Source organism: Zootermopsis nevadensis, unplaced genomic scaffold (assembly GCF_977971745.1).
Source record: "Zootermopsis nevadensis isolate Lab colony 2312 unplaced genomic scaffold, Znev_1.0 Znev_ptg000007l, whole genome shotgun sequence".
Lineage (NCBI taxonomy): Eukaryota > Metazoa > Arthropoda > Insecta > Blattodea > Termopsidae > Zootermopsis > Zootermopsis nevadensis.
In genome coordinates, this window is record NW_028259139.1 from 9,657,978 (window position 1) to 9,675,961 (window position 17,984).

At 34.7% G+C, this 17,984-nt stretch overlaps 1 protein-coding gene across 5 annotated transcripts in view; it reads left to right on the plus strand.

The window, feature by feature from the left end:
* Positions 1 to 11,606: 11,606 nt before the first annotated feature.
* LOC110831535 (lachesin) overlaps positions 11,607 to 17,984 on the plus strand; it is a 240,036-nt gene continuing 233,658 nt past the window's right edge. For 3 of the 5 annotated variants that reach the window (XM_087344220.1, XM_022067641.2, XM_087344223.1), the window contains exons 1-2: positions 11,607 to 11,706; positions 15,163 to 15,754. The gene's annotated coding sequence lies outside the window, so the exon portion shown is untranslated. Of the gene's footprint in view, positions 11,707 to 11,745; positions 11,955 to 15,162; positions 15,755 to 17,984 lie in introns of those variants that run through there. The other 2 variants (XM_087344221.1, XM_087344224.1) reach the window with 2 other exon arrangements.

The window sequence follows — 17,984 nt, forward strand, 5'->3', positions numbered from 1 at the left end:
CTACGCACAACTACATTAAAACGCGGTCCTGGGGAAAGCAAAGCAACAGAAAATAAAAATGGGTATCAGTCAACCACATAAAACGTTAGTACGTAACTGCAATGCTAGAATTGAAGAAAAGTCAGTGGGGTTGAGTAGTGTGGGAGGGGGAGAGGGGAAGCAAGTAGTTGACATGGTTACAATAAACGAGACTTTATTGGACTCTGAGCTGACAGCTGAATACGACTGGAATTTTCTCTCAATTTTCCTTTCAAGTTTTCCTAGCTCACTGCCACTTGCTTTTATTCCAAAATCATAATTGCATTGCTCGCTCTGTTGATAAAGAATGAACATCGCTCTCTACTCCAGGTGTTTCATGTTTAATTACTGTTCATATATTTTCGGCTTCATGGATTTTGAATAGAGCCTCTGTTGTTTAGTAAGTGACTTTGTTATCGAGACGATAGTCAATAATAAACTGTCTAACTCCGAACGTGTAGAATGTCGACTTCGTCACCCATTCAGTCTTCTATACAAGGTTAAATCGACGGGAACTTTAAACCAACCTCTCCCCTCCAATTCCAAGAATTTTGAAGAGGATAAGTGTAATTTGACATCGCTATTTCTTGTTTTCTAGACAGGCCTATGCTGAGAGATATTTATTTCTTAAATGCCTTATCTCTTGAAATAGTTGAGACGATATTAGCACATTCGCTCCCGTGAGGGCAGCAGGTGTCTCAGCGAGACACAGCTGGGTCATAAGACAATATATTTTATGTGGAGTTTCGGTCTTCATGGAACGAACCACAGCTAGGTCAATGAAGATACATGAGGTTTGTGAGAGTCACTGAGATATTACCGGGCGGTCACAGAACGAAATTTACAACGTAACAAGAATGGAAACATAAACAAAGAACTAATTGATATGAAGATTTCTGTCTTGTGGGTTGTTGCGCTGTGTAGTCTGGTCGATGTTTACCAACGTTTCAGAGGTCATACTGCCTCCGTCATCAGGCCCTGATGACGGAGGCAGTATGACCTCTGAAACGTTGGTAAACATCGACCAGACTACACAGCGCAACAACCCACAAGACAGAAATCTTCATACTCGTCGCCCTGATGACGGAGGCAGTATAACCTCTGAAACGTTGGTTAACATCGAGCAGACTACACAGCGCAACAACCCAGAAGACAGAAATCTTCATACTCATCGCCCTGATGACGGAGGCAGTATGACCTCTGAAACGTTGGTTAACATCGACCAGACTACACAGCGCGACAACCCAGAAGACAGAAATCTTCATACTCATCGCCCTGATGACGGAGGCAGTATAACCTCTGAAACGTTGGTTAACATCGACCAGACTACACAGCGCAACAACCCAGAAGACAGAAATCTTCATACTCATCGCCCTGATGATGGAGGCAGTATGACCTCTGAAACGTTGGTTAGCATCGACCAGACTACACAGCGCAACAACCCAGAAGACAGAAATCTTCATGCTCACCGCTGTGAAAACCTCAAATCTTACAACTAATTGATATATTTCCAAAATCTGATATTTAAGTTACTATTTTACATTCATCGTTCGTCTCGGTGTTTCTTTGATGCATTCACAAATATTATTGTTCATAAAACAAATGAAGATGAGATGGGTTCAGAATGTAGCACGAATGGAATGGGAATACATGAAAATTGTAGTCATAATAACTTAAGCGAAAACACCACTTCGGAGATTTAAATGTAGGTGGGAGGATAATATTAAAATGAATGTTATGGAAATGTGATGTGAGGAGTTTGACTCCATTTGACTGCTTTAGACTTGAGCGTATTAACAGAGTGTAAAGTCTGTTAAGAAGTAACTAAATTTTGTGACAACACAAGGTTTGTTACTCTCTTAAGAAGAGACCCTACTTAATCTATTTTATTACATGAAAATGTGACGTCAAATTCCATAACCATAAGGCAACATGTGTATCTAAGGCTTTTCGTACATTTTTGTCTCTTTTACAAGGAACACGGAACGAAGACATATTTGAACTGGTAACAAGTTTCGCAGAACGTAATTTGAAACCTTTATTGTCACTCCCAAATAATTGAATTTAACATTCTCTAATTAGAAAATTTACGATTACATTTTCTTGCTAAACGTTTGAGACATAAATACAAAATACACAGAAACACTGGTGATGGAACATCTTATATTTCGTGTGAAGAAATAATACGGCTTTATGTTTCACAGAATATAATAAAAATATTAGAGATATTACACAGTTAAATTTATGATTCAAATATCAAACCCCTCGTTTAGAATACCCAGAATATTAAAGCAATGAGTGTTAATGTGTCACATATAATTTTATGACATTTTTGCATTTTAAAAAAAAGAAGAAGATAGAAGACAAGCCACAGTGGCAGTGAATACAAAAGAAATTTCCACGCATATTGTGGAATATTTACAAGTTTACAACGTCTATTCCGCGCCTTGTATTGTATCTACTCTCAATGTGACGTTGAAAATGTTACTGGTGCAATTATAATAGGGTATGCTCGTCTGGGAAACCTATATTATATTACACTACAAGGCCTGAGTCCCATCAAACTAACGGACTAACTCTCCCCCCCCCCCATTTCCTCTATATTGCGTACCGCCCCCTTATTCAATCTTTATTACACTCACTCAGTTCCAATATTAAATGTGATGCATTTCCAATACTGGAAATGGGTGTAACTGGGAGTAAATCCAAATGGAATTAAACAATACCAATTTAGGTGAGATTTCGTATTCTGACGGTGGTAAATACGAAGATGGCTGTCTTTTTTGGATATTGCGCCGTGTAGTCTGGTAATTTTTATCGATATTTAAGAGGTATTAGGTAATGAGTCATCACAGCGATGATTTATTGACACTGTATACACTATAGAGATTGATCAATATATAATGTGATGAAACTGTAAAGTAAAATTAATTTGAAATTAATTGGTCGCGGCTTATATTTGCTACTTCAACCTGGCACGTCTTTCCGTAGAAATGTAACGGGTTTCATATTTTTAAATGGAGTTACTGAGATGTTGAGGTTATCAGACAAATGTCAAAACAAAACTCTTTTGACAATTATTAGGCCAAAATATTTATGATCCGTTATTTAATTCACAAGTGTTGAGACCTAGTGGACAGAAGATATGTCACAAATGGATAGATTAAATATGCAGAAGAAGAAGAAGAAAGATATGTGAACAGAAGAGCAAAATGTAAACCAGAAGAGGAAATGGATTTATGAAGATCTAGAAAGGATGGATGGATCAATATAAAAGAATGTAAGCAGGATATATCAAGGAACCATTCCAGATATGATGAAGACAAAAACATGAAATTAAAATAAGTGCTGTATGTAGACTGTTGAGTTTATTGCAAATATACCATATGAATTAAATCGTAAATTATAAGATTCACTTTTCATTATTAAAAGTTCACAGAAGCTTGCATATCAGAAATGTGTTATGCGAGGTGTTATCCAGCAAGATAAAACTTTAATCAAAATCTTTAAAAAAGAAAGGAAGCATAAATTTCGTAAAAAACTGATAGAGTAATTCAGAAATGAAATATTAAGAATTTTGTTTATCTTCATAGATTTCTTCTCTGGCTTTCATATGCTTTATCTGCTTATTATTTGTGTAGTAATATAATGAGTGTGAAAACGTAATCATAGGAGTGTATTTTGCAAATATGTTAATTATTACTTAATACAACTTATTGTAATATGTGTTTATTGCGGATAAAAATTAATTGTTAAACTACTGATCACACTACAGAAATAACACAACACAGAGTTACAAAATGTCTCTTAACGTTTCATTATTGCGTTATATTTAAACACGTTTAAAACAGAAGATGCAGGAATTGATGAAATATATATTTTATTTTATGTTACCTTATTTACATATTTTTTTACAATGAGATAATTTTAACTAATATGGCAACACTGCGGAACGCCTGTTAAAATGTCTCCGTCCATCCGTTTATCATTATTTCTATTTATCCATGCGCATGGAATAATTCGAGAATGGGGAGCAGACTTCGTTGAAATATAAAATTTCATTCAGATGGTAAAATTTTAAAGGCTATTGTACATAGAAGAATGAACACATATTCTTTTAACGTTTAGTTCCACACAAAACAGATTCTTTAAAACTGTTTTAGATAAAGATTACAGTAAAAAAAAGGACATAATTTTCTCACATTGTCTTTCTCAAACAATCTTTCTTTCTTTTCGTTTTCCGATACTTTGTATAAAAAATTGTACGTTTTAAAGTTTTATTACTAGTTTGTGTCCTAGTCATGTAACATGTGAGTTCGCTACTGTGCACATATGTTACTACAACACACCGAACACATGCAGTAGAATATTGCCAATCATCAAACTCTCGTTTACTTCGAATCGTCCTTTTCCTTTCTTTGCGGAAAAAACATAAGACAGAAAAAAGTGCGCTGTGAAATGATAATCATGGGAAATCGATGCCAACATTTCTTAGCTGAGACTGGCACAGTCACGTGGACCCTAGAGAAAGGTTAGTTCTCATGTCCGTATTATGATTTTGCCAGCAAAAACACATCCAAACCCTTGCATCTCTAACTGGTTCTTTTCGCAATGAACTCGGTCTGTCACACTAAAGAAAGAATACAAATTAAATAAATTATTTGTTACAATTAAATTTACTGTTATTTTAAAAATTACTATTTTAGAAACAAAAAAATGTTTCGGAGACTGGATCTATTTCCTTTATCAGGAGAGAGGGGAGAAAGATGCCTTCTCTAGCGGGAATCTAGATATCCCGTAGTATCCATCACTGGAACGGAAATCCATTTGCCTAATTTAGGGTAAATGTTTATGCAATATTTGCCGAAACGTTTTTAATTTTCAACATATGATGCGGTTCATTCCCGAAATCCGACTAAACGCGCTTAACTCAGATCTCAATAATTTTAAAATCGTTTCCTGTAAATTTGTATTTTTGCTCGTACCATCACGGGAACATAATTTGTGGATTTAAGTTCACCAACATTTAATATATTATACAAACAATTTTAAACTTTGCCACTTCAAGGATATTGGTCATAACATCTCATTTTACCTCCTTAATAATTTAAAATTTATGGAAAAATATTTCAGTTTAGTGAAATTTAAAACAGAGACTATGCGCTTATTATTCGTGTTCATGCACAATTGTACTGTTATCTTCAGTAGCGTTAAAGACTCAAAATATTAATTACCGTTTGCAACATTTTATCCAGTAAATTGATAAAAGCAGATATTTTTTTATTTCGAGAAATGGTGCGATTACATTCAAGCTATGACCTTGTTTCAACATAACAGAAGTTTAAAATCGTTTCTCTGTGGTTTGTTTTACAAGTTGAGACTGGAAAAGTACAAGAGGGAATTTTTTTTGTGATAGTGTGGCAAAGCCGAAGGAGAAGACAAACAGAAGTGACGGCGTCATGTCAAGCTCCTGTGCTCTGATAGAACGATGGGCAGGCTGGATTCAAATGAGCAAAGTTTTAGAGAAAGCCCCCAGGCGTTTGGTACCATGGCGACAAAGCAGAGACAGTGGTGGAAAGCAAGAAGAGAGGACAAAACAAGACAGAAACGAAATCAGAGACTAAACAATATATATATATATATATATATATATATATATATATATATATTACGCAGAGATTAACCTAAAAGTCAAGTAGAGGACGGTTATACATGAGAGTTGTGTATTGAATGACTTTAAAACTGTATTTGACACAGACAGTTCCACTATTTTATTTTTAATAAAGTTGATATGGAAGTTTCGATGTTTCATTACACAATAGATAAAGCACCGTTTTAATATTCGAGTCACTGTCAATGAGTGAAAGGACAGTGAAGAGCACAAGACAAGATGAAAAAAAGAATTTTCATGAATATGACAAATATTTGCATATTGGAACTCTCTTTAGCGACCTCTACAAATACTTGTTTCCATTTTGACTCCCTCACACAGAAACTTAGCGAAATGTTGACCACTAACAGCCTGAGGTCAGTTTATTGTTTAGGAGTAGACTAGAAGCTGTCTTAAAGAGAAATACAAGACTGTAAGTTCCTAGAGGATTTTTAAGTATTTCACGGCATATTTGATTTACCCTTAGGCCTCTTCATATCCACTGTGGCTTTGTAAGAGCAAATTCCTCCCCCTTCCTCCAACTCAGCACATTCTACAGCCTTAAGGCATCCACGGAACTCAACTTTGACGTCACACCACAAAATACTGGTCTCCAGTGGAGCGTAAAACAGCTGTAACACTGAGAGCAGCGTTAAGATATTACTAATGACACAAACGCATTTTATTCGAGTAGATTTTTCTAGGGGTGTCGTGGGAGTGGCTTTTAAGGGGTTGTTGCAGTAACTGCATATTAATTTTCTCGTCAACGATTTTGATTTTGACTCGTTTTCGTAAAATTTTCCTATTTGTTGCATCATATGATATGATATGTTATTTAAGAATAAAATATATACTAAGTTGATTGGGGTAATCATTTATTGAAAACATTTTGAAACATAATTGCAATTTTTGAAAAAAAAGGAACATTTTCGCTATGTTTATAATAATAATTGTATGTTGTGCTGACCAACTAATTGAGTGACTGTGCTTGTAAACATTAAAATAAATAATTAAACAAAAATTGAGAACATTAACTTTCATACTACAACTTCATATATTATTTAAGTTTCTGTAAAACTGATAATGTGTTGTAAGTTTCGTCAGAATAAAATTTTTGGTAAGAATTACTCAAACTTTTTCTTATGTATGTGTTATAACAGAATTGTATTAGGAACTAGCACTATAGAATAGTCCTTCTTGAGAAGTTAATAGTTGCTCAGTTAGTAAAGGAATTCTCCGTCTTTTATGAAAACTGAAAGTTCATTACCATGTTCACAAACGCTCGCAACGTGAAAGAATTCTTAACCAGATTAATGCAGTCCAACCCCCCCTTAAGCTAATTCATTTTAATATTACTCGCTCGTCTACGCTTAGGTCTTGAGAGTGATCTTTTTCCTTTAGACTTTTAAATTTGTACCAATATAAAATAAAAAGTGATCTGATTTAGACATAGATGTTTTTACGTAAAAGTGAGACTGCTGAAGAATTTTAACGAAGACGGAGAGTGGAAGTAAGGGAATAAATGGTACAAAGAGGAAAGCAGAGAATTGAAACTGTACAGAATGAACCAACAGTGAACACGATTGCTGCGAGAGGAGGATAAAGCTAGCGAATTGCATGAACGACAATTCGTAGCTCATGGTGCCACCAATACCAACGTAATAGACTAAACTTCAGGAAAGGTTAATTAACAGAGCAAATGCTGCCTAATGCAGTAAATCACTTTACTCCTAACACAATTTAATATCATTCATGATTATATAGGGATCATTTAAACAAAGGATTCGACTTATGAAATGCCCGTTTCATTTCGCGATAATAGGTTCTAACTTATAACCCGGGGAAACCCAGGTTTGTATGGAAACGCAGTGACTTCCATTACAGTGTAGATCAGGTTCACGGCTCTCAGCTGTCGCATCCGTTACTGCTAGGTGTTAATTAAATAAATAATCAGAGTGAGGCATCTGTTTGAGTTATCCATGTTGAAACCAAGTGAAACAGTTTTAGACCTAATTCTTGATGTATCTGAATCAGCTCAGACAAATCCAACGTGTGATATTTCTTACGTAAGTTTTATGCTTTCTAAATAATTATTAATTGCGACTGTTTCTTTAATGTAATAGTACAGTTTTTTATATGAGCGCTATTATATATATTTACTACATCAAATTAGGCTGATTATATTTAGGAATATGAGATTGGCATGGATGTAGCACGCATGAATTCGGTGAGAAATGGGGACAAAATTTTAGTTAGTAAGCCTGAACGGAAGAGACAGTAGATGAGAGGATAATATTAAAATGAATATTAGTGCTGGACGATATGAATTTTATTTATCTGGCTCAGGATAGGGACCAACAATACACATTTTGGCTACATAAAAGGAATTTCTTGGTTAGGTTAGCATTCTATTACCTTCTAAAGAAGGACTCGGGGTCATTATGTCCAAAACACCAAATTTAGTCAAAATTCCTTTATACTGAAAGACAACCACTGTTGCCACTATGATGTTCTTCTTATTTTGTAGGCATAAACAACACATGAAATGGTTCAATAGATGTCATTATTCGCGAGATAGTTTGTGTAGGGCGTACAAGTAATTAGATATTCTATCAAATATGGATGAAGCCAACGATGTGCTGGTAGGCCTAATGTGGAAATAATCCTTCCTCGTGTGTAATTACAGGTGCTTATAAAAATAGAAAAATTCAAGTAAAATTTATGTAATCCTTTGAATTCGATTAAAGTCAACGGAAAGTGAAATTCAGGTGGAGTGACAAACGACATTTTTACGTAATCGGAAGGACCCGAGCTTAAATATCGTACTAAAGACAGGTTATTTTGAGGAAACTTTCATAATTTTTCTCAGTCTCTGGAGTTAGATTCTGGGATAGGATAATGCTTACAAAATTTAGATAGAAACCTGAAGAGAAGTGATCACTTGCGAGACGTAATTGTATGAGGAAAACATTAAAATGTAAATGAAATGATGTGTGGACTGAATTGATCTTTTTCAGGACAAAGGCCAGTGGCGGGCTGTCTTAAATACCGAAATAAATGTCAGGATTTTAAAATAAAGGCCAGTAATTTTCTCATCAATTTGACAAGAATGACTACTCCACAGAGTTGGTTTAATCATGGCGAACGACATGGAATTATTTTGTTTGCTTACTGCGGAATCCACGCGCGAATATCACACGAAAGACGAAAACAATTAATTTACTGAAACCGCATGCTTCAAGGACATCATTACTAAGAAAAGTATTGTTTACCCCTTTAAAACCAAAGCTTGCCTAAATAATATTTAAAAATTTAGTCCGTACCGCAAGGGAAACACAAGTTTTCACCATTACATAAATAAACTGATTAACACTGTTTAAGGAAACAATAGCTGTTTACTCTTATAATCACACTAAACATAAATGTAAAATATCGATTTATTGATTTTTGAAGCAGGTGGGACTCAAATTATTTAGCAAGGAATTTAATTTATATTTTATAAAGACATTTTACTTCAGGGCATCTTTTTTATATTTTCTCTTGAAAACAACAGTATTTTTTAATATAAAAACAGGATACTGCACAAGTCTTATAAGGGCCACTGTATAATATGGACGTAGCTCTAACCCACCTTATCCCCAGTTATATGTGAACAAACCAATGCTCTTTTTGGTGATCCAGCTAACCCAAGCAAGCCTGTCTGTATGTGTGTTGATACGAGGCATATCAATCATGCCATGTCGATGGGATTGCATGCTATCACGGCTACTGGACCACCCTTCACACCCCCGTCCCCCCAATCCAAAATTTACCCACCGCTTCCACCAATTTTGTACTCTGTATGAATAGCAGCATTTGAGCTTCGCGAACCAACCTCCCTACTTGACACCCGAGTTATACAGAACAGGGAGAGAGTGGGTGTGTTTGTGCGTGCGTGCGTACGTTGGGTGTTGTATTCATGGTACTGTGATAGATTTTCGACAGGGACGGATTTTGTCTAACGTAGATTATATGTTGACCAAAGATATTATTTGACTTTATAAAGGATACTGAAACCGTATAGTTATATATATATACCTGAATCACCGTAGAGGATGAGAAATTATATGCAGATTTATGCATTAAAATTGTAGATCTAAATTAAATCTTTAACATTTTAGAATTAAATATTAATTTAAATATTTGTAATGTCAGGGACGTTCCTTACAAAACACATAACAAGATATTAGTTTATTAATATAAATTCTTCACGCTGAAATCAGCAAAGTATAGAAATTATGTTAATGCTGGCCTGTTGGAAGTATCAAGAATGATTTTAAATGAGTTATTAGTGAATAGGTAGTGGGGTAAAACCCAAGTATTCTGTTCGGAGCTTAAATTATCCTTTCGCCATTTTATCTAAAATAGATCGATTATCAACAATTCAGGTCTTTGTCGTGGGGAAGGGTAACTTCTAGCCGCCTGCCTAACTGCATTATAAATCGTCGGTTATGCCATACAACTTTGGATGAACAACTCGGATCGAGTTGTGACTTATTCTAATCGTAGATATATATACTGTACAGAGGAGAAATATGATTCTTTACACGATAATGAGTATGATAAAATTCATGTATCTTTATAGAATAGCAAAACCTGAAACTAATAGGCGTTGTGAGTGAGATTCAAACCCGCGATTGCAGAGTTTAAGCAGCATAAAGGTTTGTGCGCCTTGCCTTCACTTACTGGAAATTTTAAACCAAACTTAAAACTATCAATATTATATATAAGCTGAGCGTACAAATAAATCTTCCGAAATCGTGTTTCTATCGATTACTTATGTCACCAAAAACATTGCTAAAAATAGGCTAATTATAGAGGTAAATTATTCTTTCCCCTCATTCGTTAGGCATTCCAGGCCTTATCAGAACAAACAAAATATTAGAGACTGAATAATTAAGCATGCAGTAGGGCACCGTATATTACAATCAGACTATCAAAATTACTAGCATCATTATAAGAAGACACAAAAGAGTAACAAATATCCATATGAGAACTCAAGTTCGAACAAACATTTCAGCGTATAAGTCAATAAAACTGGACGGCATTTTCTGAGTAAAATTTATTGCAGTCAAACGTAAGATTTATAAAAAATAATATAATCACATAACACTAGACATAACACGTGTTTAATGAATGTATGTTACTAATACTTTGCCTTTTAAATAACAAAACATACCTGGGAAGGATACATATTCAGCCTTTTATTTGAGTATATGTGATTATTTTGCTGTGGATAAAGTCGGCCTAGGCTTGTCACTGCCTACCAACATATTATAACAGAAGTCTCTAAACTAGTTTTAGGTCTTTTCGTTTTGACACAATCTAATAAGCGTAATAAAATACGTAAAAATATCTTCAAATCAGCTGCAGGGCTACATATTTGACAGAAACAACATTTAGTCCATCGTCTTCTTGCACAGTATTAGGACAATATTGTAAACAACACTGTGAAGTGTTTGTCGTTCTTTTTTATTCAAAATTGAAAAAAATTATTGAACTCTCAAACTATTTGTTCCAAGAAAATATCATTCTAAATTTTATATTTTAAATGTGGTAGTATACATAAAACAAAAATTTAAATGAATATTTTTACATCTTAATATTTTCAACTTTACAAAACAGTTCAATTATGTGCGATTTCAGATTCTCAAGGCGTCGTGTATGAGGATAACTGCCTTCTGTTTTCTTGACGAGTGTAGCCCAACAGAAGTTTACCGACGTTTCAGAATTTGTAACTGCCTACATAATATCGCCGTGACGATGGAGACAGAAAGCAACTCGTCGGTAAACTTCCACCTGATACACGGCGCCACATACCAGAAGACAGCCAGCTACGTAATGACGCCATGTTCACCGAAGTTATTTCGACAAGTCGCCACACAGGGTCTCTGTGTGTCGGTAGTCATGTGACCAAAAGTTAGTTTGGAAACTTGCGTAGTGCGATACGTGTGATTATGCGTGTGTTTTCATAGTTAATATCTTAGCGATGTGAAGATGTAAGTTATATTAGTTACTACTTAGTATTTATATTATTACACAAGAACAAGGACTGATAATGTGGCAGCCAGTTACATGTTTCTCTGACGAATTAGCAAGTATGGTTGTTGAGTTTGTAGTTCCTGCTTGCAGTCTGCCATAACGCTTGTGTGAGAATGACGTCAAGCAGGTCGAGACGAACAGTCTAGAACAAATGTTTTGTAACTGCATTCAAGCACTGCAATTGTTTCACTTTGTTTAACATTACGTAAGTTACATTTTGGTTATCATACTTATTATTAGAATTATTTCACCGGACCAGTCGTATATACGGGTGTCCCAAAAAGGTATACACACATTCAAATAATGAAATCAAGATATTTAATAAATTAAATCATTAAATGCGTCAGCATTGTAACTTAGTGAATTATCGAATTTAGTGTAGGAGCTCAAAATGACCACCAAAAACGTCGTTGCACGGTTGAAAACGGCGAGCAACTGATTGGCAAGCGGCCACTTGTGCATATATTTTTCTGTGACACTGTGAATTTTTATATAGGGCAGTAAAATGGGAACAGTCATCCGGGGTTGACTGACGAAAATGTGAATTTTTGTCTGTCCGCCTGTCTGTTGATCAGCAAGTATAATCTTTGAACCAAATGTAGATTTCGACGAAATTTGACCAACAAATTTAATTTTAATTCACATCGGTGGAACCGTAAATTACATGAGTTCCATTAGAATGCTAGCTGTTTTCAAAGGTCACCCATCGTGTAAATATTTTGCAGTCAATGTGAACATAAAATGTGGAACTTACGTATTTTCGTCGAACTGTCTTCTGGGTTGTTACTCCGTGTAGTCTGGTAGACGTTTACCGACGTTTCAGAGGTGCTTGCTGCCTCCATCATCATCTCGATCGGCGTTGTTTCCTCGAAGTTTATTTAAACTTTTAAAGTCGAAGCTTGTCTGAATAATATTTAAGATTTCAGTCCGTACCGCAAAGAAAACACAGGACATCACCATTACAGAGATCAGCTGGTTAATCATGTTTGAGGGAATAATATTTGTTCACTCTGAGAATCATACGAAAACCAAAAATACTTCATACTGGGGATACATTTTCTTCCGTTTTTAACTGATTTTATCCTTATGCGTCATAATTGACTTACAAGGGACACTCTTGCAGAAAGTTACAACATGCCTCTTTTTAAACAATTTTCCTACCTACGGACTGGGATCGGTAAATGGTCAGTGAAATTATACAGATTCATTTCTCTCATTCCGTGAATTGACTGTATTGTTTCTCGTTTCATATATATATATATATAAATGAAATACAAACCAGAGCTTTTGAGCATTGTGATAGATAGACCACGTAAAACTGTCAATTGCATGGGCATAAGTAATACGCGATAATATTTCTTTCGCCTTCCCCCCCACCATCCGACATTCGAGGGGAAGAGAGGAAGTCTACAGTGACTTGGTCGATGGCCTGTGTTACGCTAAGACAAAGAATAAAGATCATAATGGGTTTGTCTTTTATTCCTCCTACTTCCCCAACTCCTTACATGTCTTTCGTTTGCGAAAGAGATACAAAGATTTGGTTTCAGATTGTTCTAGAATTGGAGAAGGAAAATAAGAGAAATAGTTTCACAAGAATTCTTTCGTGCGTGCTTAGAGAAAATGTGTAATTGAAATTTGTTCCCTGATGAAGACTGCAGCACGTACAATTTAATTGTTGTTGTGTTCATTTTTCTTGTGGCTTTCATGTACTTTTATTTCAAAATACCCTTATCGGTAGTAATAATAACGCATTTCGTTACTTGCAAAATCCCTTTCTGTGTCGTACGTGCAGTTGTCCTTGAGAGACAGGCAAAGCTGTCACAGAACTTTGTATTATATAGACCAACGCTGATTCTTGTGAGAATTCTATTATCTTTGACGTGAACAAAGTGGCGTTGAGACAGGTGTTCCTCCAACTACATACATCGAATTTACCCGAACAAATGTGATTCTTCTAGAGCTCTGTTATCGTGGGATTGAAGTACGTCTATACGATAGGCCAGACCATCTGGCGAATTAGCACGACACCGGTCTTCATTTAGGGCTACACCCACGACCGAAAACTTGGTCGTACTAAAAGAAACGATAAATAAATCTATTGAGTAGAATTCATGAGAAACTGATAATACGAGACACTCTTCAAGAACTTTTAACAGTTTCATGGAACCCAAAGTTTTATATCATTCCTATTGTGAGCCAGAGTAAAACAATTTACAATATGTAACGCGTATTTTAGGATCTATTTTAATATTATCCTTATATACGCCAAGTGTTCTGGGTGGTCTTTTACCTTCACATTTCCCGATCAAAATTTTGTATAATTTGTTATTTTAAAAGAATGCGACCAAGTTGGAGGCCTCTTGTTACATTTTGTATGATCCTTTTTTTTTACTTTGGGGAGTTGTTACCCTTATAACTCCCAAGGTGGATAATTACCCATTGTCGGACATCCACGACTGATTACTCTGTAGTATATTGACATCTACCTGTCGTATCTGTAGGCCGTCTCTTCCATTCGCAACCTGAGGAGGACATACCGTGGAATGTTGACAAGGGTCCGACCAACTTAACGTGGAAGTAATGAAGGCATTTTAGCTAACCCTCTTTGGTTTACGTAAACTGTAAAATGCGTAAACGACTTGGAAATGGTGCGTTGTTTACTGATACGTTCTGGATTCGTTCTTATCATGCACTTAAATCATATTGTAAGGGCATTTCAATCTGCTTTCTGGTTGAGCGGGGCGTGGTACTGCATCACTGACTTTCCCGATGCGAATGGATGGTGAGTCATGAGGGGAAGAGGGTTCTTAAGATGGGAGTATATATGAGTACATAGCTAGTACGAAAATACATATACATAAAACTGCTTTTATCCTGAGACTTCGATTAAGACATTATTGGTTTCTCTAAAGAAAGGACGTGACTTACAAATATTTAGAAACAAAATGTTAAACAATATTTAGTAGTAAGGAAGGTTAAATAATTAGATAATTAATATATTACACGAAGATGACTGTCTTCTGGCGTGCTGCGTAGCGTGGTCTAATATAAATTAGCTAACGTTTCGGAGGTAATTATAGATTCCATCATCAGGGCGAACTAAAATGGAGCAGATAGTAAACACACATGAAACATTAGCAAATTTATACCACATGGTGCATCATCCCACAAGACAGTCATCATGAAACATGTCTACCTTTCTTCAATTAAGACTAGTATTTTGTTAATTACGTTGTGTTAAATAAAATATAGTGTAAAATTATTTTATGTATATGTCATTAAAAATGGATGCTTATTGACTGGCGAAGGTAATTTTGGTCTTTAAGTTAAAAGGAACAGAGAGAAGGCTCCACGTATGTTAAAGTATAATATTATTTTGTAGTTATTAATAAAATTATTCTCTTCCTTCGCAGGAGTTTATGTGCTGTGCTGAGTCTTACAACCGAAACATAATTCCATTATGAATGGTGAAATTTAAAGCGAAATCGCACAAATTATTTTACCGCGTATAATTTATCGTTGATTATAATGCAAAATTTAATAATCCACAATGAACATTTGAATTGGTCCGTATTTTGGAAGTGTAGGGATTTTACGTTCATCGCTTGCTTTTTTTAAAAAAATTGTGGCATAATTTTTTGATGTGAATTTCGTTATTCTGTATTTGCACAGAACATTCATGAAACACTTTTCAAAATATCTGGCGTGTACTTAATACGAACTAAGCATGATTTATCTATTTTATCAGCGACTTTTAAACTTCTGTTTATGTAAAAAAAATGTTTTGGAAGTAATTTTCAGTGTTACATACCATTATGCTGCAAGAAAATCTCTTCAGCTGCTTTTGTATGATCGCATTCTTACATTAGTGTCTATAATAAATTCATTAGTTTAGAATTCGCATAAAATCACAGTTAAAAGTGTCTACGACCCGTTGGACTCATCGTCATTCAACCGAGGTTGGACACAGATCACAGAATCTACAGCTGCAGAGATGCTCACACTGTAAGTTTAAACACATATAATATTTATTTAATTGTTTGCAGATTGAAGTTATATTTGCTTTTTATTTTAATTAATCAAGCTTTTAAAACATAGAATTCGTCTTGAAGGTTATGGATTAATTGTGAAATTTCATATTTCCACGATTTTGTCATGGGTTGAGTCACTTCAACCCTGAAGATGGAAACGATATGTTTATCCGAATGGTTGGTATTCACCTACACCGCCCCATAACCCAGAACAACAACAACGCTGTGAGTTTTTGTTCGTGTAGCCAACGATAAGCAGAATGAATGTATATCCTCTGTTTTGTTAAGTGTATGATGCCCCCCCAAAATATTCGCACACATTAAATGCATGACATACGTCAGCATTGACACTTAATGAATCAACAAATCTAGTTTAGGTGTTCAAACTGACTACCGTTAGCTTCATGTCACAGTTAACATCACTAGCAGCTGACTGACAAACTACCAGCAAAATTGCTGCTGTGTATACATCTTTTTGGGACATTCTGTACATACATATCCAATGTACGTTTAAGCTCTAGGACATAATTTGTGGGTTATTTAGTTTTTTCTACTACTATCAATTATTGAGTGAGTACAAAGAGATATGTCAACAAGTTTTAGTTTTTCGTTTGTTTGAATATATATTTTTATCAATATTTTCGTTTCCCGTAAATTTATTTTTGTCTCTGCAATTTCATTTTTCGTATGGTTTATTTTTTATACATTCTTGGAAAGTCTGGTAAAATTTGTCATAGTTAGAAAATTACATAATGATATATAGACCATAACGTTGTAAAGTATTCACTTCTTGACCTAAATAAATTCGATAAATTTTATAGAGGCAAAGAAAATACAATTAGGAATGTAATTTTGATGTGGAATAAAATTACAGGCTATTACACGGGAATATGTGTAGTAAGTTTAGTCTTTTAAGGAAAGGCGGAAAATTTACGAAATTTGGTTCCCTGGTTACACGTTTTAAAATAACCGCTACTGTCGTGGGAAATTTGAATGTTCCGAAATATTATACTGCGTGGATGTTAATACGTATAACTGCTGCCACCGTTATTATAAATGCTGCCATTAAACTCTTAGTAAAATTTCGCAATAAGATATTCACATATAAAGTTAAATTTATTTGAGTTATATTAATTATATTTTGAAAAGCATCACGTCTTAATTATCAATTTTTCCAAAATATACAGTTTCGTGCTTTAATAGGCCAATCGCCGTATGGAATTTTACTGATGTTCTCATAAGTTTGCACAATCATTATCTGCGTGCACAAATTGGGAATCTATCAATATTATGATATCCATATAACATTTTATGAAAATCAGCAAATTCCAGTTAGGAATATTAATAGGCTTATTTGTATTTGATCAACAGATGTATAAACGTATCGAAAATAGTCATTTCCCTAAAATGGTTCTATTTATTAAAATTACCTACATTTTTAATAGCATTCTTAACAATTTTAATGACGAAATTTGATCCAAAAATTAAGCCCGAGCATTAAAAAACACCTCATAAAAATAAATTACTGTAGTAAATATATTTTGTTTGCCATCGAAACATATGAATGTACTCTGTAATTATGATGTTGACTTATTAAACTTTAATGTGGATTTTACACGTAATTACCGTTGTGCACGAAACAGTAAAACATTCTGGAATGTCGTCCGATTTTATATAAATTTACGTAAAAGTAAGCTTACTTAAACTGCTATAACACTTTAACATGGAGGACGATAAATCTGGCAGCACTACATGTTGTTAGGAAAATTAAGGACCTCCTTCGCTTCTACACGGAGGCCCTCTGAAATCCAGTTTCAGCTTCATGAGCGCTGTCTCACATCTCAGAGGAGTCCGCCACACACGGTCCTTTTTTCCGCAGGTATATTATTCGTTGTGAGGTTTATCTGCAGCAGAATCAAGGACCTTATATTACTTTACGGAGTGGATATAAGAAGTAGACAAAATGGAAACTTTATAAAGTGATGGCAGTTAAACTTTGAAAAGAAAGAAGGAAAGTATTAGTAAAACTCAAGCAACGGAAATGAAATTTTTAATTTTTAAGAAATGTAATAGATAAGACAAAATTAAAAACTAAGATATGCGAAAGAAGATAAACATTTATTCAGAAAACGGAAGTATAGATAATTACAGAAGAAAATTATTAGAGTACTTGAACAGAATCAATGAAAGACTTAAAAAAGACT